The sequence below is a fragment of the Helianthus annuus genome, chromosome 9 (genome assembly GCF_002127325.2).
Source record: "Helianthus annuus cultivar XRQ/B chromosome 9, HanXRQr2.0-SUNRISE, whole genome shotgun sequence".
NCBI lineage: Eukaryota > Viridiplantae > Streptophyta > Magnoliopsida > Asterales > Asteraceae > Helianthus > Helianthus annuus.
In genome coordinates, this window is record NC_035441.2 from 70,269,091 (window position 1) to 70,272,842 (window position 3,752).

Genomic DNA, 3,752 nt, shown 5'->3' on the forward strand with positions numbered 1-3,752 from the left:
TACGTATTCTTGACATATCTTATAAACTAAACTATTTAAAAAAAATCCAAAGATAGCATGACGACCTACACATTTCTACACATTTTTGTCGACATTTCGGTAGTTGTCTTGTTCAATATCAATGTACGAATTAAAATGTACAAGTCGTTAATGCTTTAATGTACACCTAAAAACATTTCTTAAATGAAATCGATAGAGAGATAAAATAATAAACCTCTTTTCCACATTTAAAGGTCCAGATAGTATTAGAGATACCAGGTCAACCGAATTCAGATGGCAAACAACAAAAACCCAAATCTTATTTCAAAATTTAAACCCTAATTGAGTATTTTCAGCGCCGTTAAAAAAATAAAAAAGAAGCTTTCAGGGTTTCTCAGATGTCATCGCCACTTTCTCCACCTTCTTCCTATCTTCGGCATGGCTATCTCTGGATGCGTTCTTTTATCATGTTAATTGTATGTTCTGCCTTCTATATATATGTATATTTTTTTTTCATTTGCATACAGATTGTTTGTCAAAAATTGTTTCACTCCTGGGTACCAAGGAAGAAACATATCATGTTTAATATCAAATTGAGATTTGGGATTCAATCATCATCTCCAACGACGGTTCTGGTGGGTTTTACCCACTGCTGGATGGTGTTGGTGGAACAAATCATTGGAGATGAAGATTGTGATGTTGTGATAACCGGAGAGGATGATGTGGGTGTTCTATGGTGGTTAAGCAGCGGCCACATCCACTCATGGGGTTCTTTCTTGCCAATGTGTGTATCAACTGATGGTTAAGCAATTGATGAGTCAATTATTGTGTGTGTATTTATTTGTTTATTAATTTTTTTAAAAGGTGCCACTTTTCTGCAGATTTTGGCTCAAGGACCGGCTACAATGGGAAAAAGGTCAACTCAACACCAAAATCGGTGGTTCCATGAGGTTGTAAAGATTCGTGGAAACAATCCCAGACATGGGCTTTTGGTATTTTGTTTGAGGTTGAAGGTAGTAAACTGAATCTCAATTCTCAACTCATGGGTTCTTTGTTGCCAATGTGTGTTGACAAAGACTAATGATACAAGCTTTATCATTAATTTTATTAAAAAAAATGGTCCAATGGTAGGTGAAAAAATGGTACTTTATTCAGTTTTTTGAGCCTTAATCATGTGTATTTGATGATTCTAAGTTTATAAGTCTGTTTTTTTTTTTTTTGCTTCGTTTGTTCGGTTGTGGTTTGGTAGCCATAGATTGATTGTTTGATTTTTGATGGGTACAATTGGGCATCTGGGTCTGGTCGGGTTTGTGAGTTGGGATTTGCAGGGTTTGATTTATTGATCTTCTAAAGTGATTACTTTTTCTTGAATATCAAATTTACTGGTTTATTATTTCTTTGATTTTTAGGGTTAATTCAAGATTATAGCCATCTTCAACATCTGGGCTTCAACTGCATTTTTGGGCAAAAAATATGTAACATTGGTGATGCAGTCATCGGCTCCTAACCCAGGTTCTCCGTGGGTGTGAAAAGTGTACCAACTGCCAAAAGGTTTTGTCTTTCATTTAACCTAATTATTTTATTTTAAAAAGATAAATGCGCTAAACTTCAATGGTTTTTTAGGTCACTAAAAATGACATCCAAAGGATGCTTGAGTCCCAATTATTTCTGAGGCTCTTGCATACTCAGGGCGCAAATGGCGACCCTGTCGCCTAGGCGCAGACCCTTAAAAAGCGCATTCCCTAGACAAGCAAGGCGTACGTCAGGTCCTCTTTCGAACCGGTTCAGACCGTTTGAAACTACCTTTGGCCGGTTCAGATAGACTTTTTACCTGTCCTAGACCAGTTTTTTCTGTTTCAGTGTACCTTTGCGCTTCTCACTGAACTCAAGGCTATATAGTTGCGCCTCGCCTTGTCTGGGTGCCTAGGCACACGTGCCTTTGGTGTTGTAGAGCAGCTATTAAGGTTTTTAGATATGACTTAACTGTGTGGTACTCAGATTTGTTCATTCAATTGATAGTAAGCTTGTACTTTTCGATAACATTAACTGATTAGGGCTAACTTTCATTTAACACGGTGCATACTGTTTACAATGATTATATTGAAGTACTTATTGAAGTACTTATCAGTAACAAAGTTTACATGTTTCAGATGATTAGCTGAAATGTTTTTGTTGCTGATTTGTTGCAGTCTAATCTAGAGAATACTGTGGGTGTGTTAACAATGGCTGGTAAAAGGTTTTCCGTTTTCGTGGTTTGGTCACTCCCATCTTGGCTTGCATGCATGGTTAGCTTCTTTAGACATTATAAAATATCATTGGTGTCCCTCTTTTTATTGTGTGTTAAACGTCGAAGTTAATTCTGTTGTTCCTCAGGTTTAGAAGTAGGCGATGAGATGAACTTGGCAGCTGGGATTTAGGTTGCCCAGTTGGCACATAAGCATCGCCAGAACAAAAAAACCCAACAACAATGGATAATCGTGTTTGCAGGAGGGTATGTACTGTTACAGTTCTAGCCATGGCAGCTTTTAGTGTGTTCTAATTTATTTCCCCTTGTTGTTTTTCTGTTTTTTGCTTTCAGTCCAGTAATATTAATAAATTAGAAAATATATAAAATATAAAAACAAAGAAAATTGTGAAATCACAATGAAGAGTTTATACTAAGGTTTATATAAGGGTATGAATAAGGCTATACATTAAAAAGTCTACTTGACTTTTAATTTTTTTGGCATTGTTTTAGTATAAGATGATTTGGAGATTTTTTGGGTTTTTGGGATGATGTAATTAGGAAACATAATCTGGGTTTTCTGTAATGGAGTTTAGGTTAGGGAAATTGAGAGAGAAGCACATGAAGAAGTCGGAACTCTGCCAGAGAAAGATGCTAAACAATATGTTGCCCTTGACTTGATTTCAAGGCTGAAGAACCATCGGTTATACGATGATGATGATAATCCAAAAGGTAGTTTCTTTCTTGAATTCAAGTGAAGAAATTTTACCCTATGTTTTTAGAGGTGGCTAAACGTGTTGGTTGAGTAACGGGTTAAAATGAGTTTGGGTCTAAACAAGTCGGGTCGGGTTTTTTTGAGTTGCCAACTTTTTTTTTCTCATGTTTATATTTAGATATGAATAGCACTTGTATCATTAACTTGGTAGCGTATTCATTTCAGATTATACAGCACCCAGGATTGCAAGTATATAAGGAAAGTTCAAACCTTTATACTTGACCCGTTATCAAATAAATTCCAACCCAGTTTAACCAGTTTTCATATGAACGATTTAAGAATTAAGATTGCCAGTTCGCCATACCTTGTTATTGGAGTCCAATTGTTTCCTGCTTTATACTTTCATAGTATGTGATACATGTTAAGAGAAAGATGTACGCTTTCACATATAAAGTCAAAATAATTCCTTACATTTTCAAATTGAAGATGGATTTTGTTACTTATTTAGTTATATAAATTTCCAATTATATTTGTTTGTATATTTAATTGATTACCAATTTTCTTCTAATAAACGTCAAGAATCAGTATCAATCTTGAAGTTCATAATGTAGCCTTTTTACATCAAAAGTCAAAGATATATGTGCTGACCGTGTATTCTTGTCGCCACTCATCAGCTCTAGAAATATGGGGTAAACAGAAGTACCATACAATATATCATAAGTTGACTATGCATAAAATCATTCATAGCTACTACTAAAATGGTTTATTACATGATGTGGGTAGCTTTCCATGCCACAAACAATGGTCTAACGATTGAGATTATTCTTTTTATTC

General features: G+C 35.2%; 1 long non-coding RNA gene across 2 annotated transcripts; it reads left to right on the forward strand.

Moving 5' to 3' along the window:
- Nucleotides 1–271: 271 nt before the first annotated feature.
- On the forward strand, nt 272–3,352 carry LOC110874310. Of its 2 annotated transcripts, none has more exons than XR_004866043.1 (7): nt 272–763; nt 861–992; nt 1,389–1,530; nt 2,169–2,264; nt 2,353–2,470; nt 2,800–2,935; nt 3,144–3,352. It is a non-coding gene; the product is annotated as an uncharacterized LOC110874310 (long non-coding RNA). The 2 variants fall into 2 exon arrangements; XR_004866044.1 differs by having other exon boundaries at nt 272–455.
- The last annotated feature ends 400 nt before the right edge of the window (nt 3,353–3,752 follow it).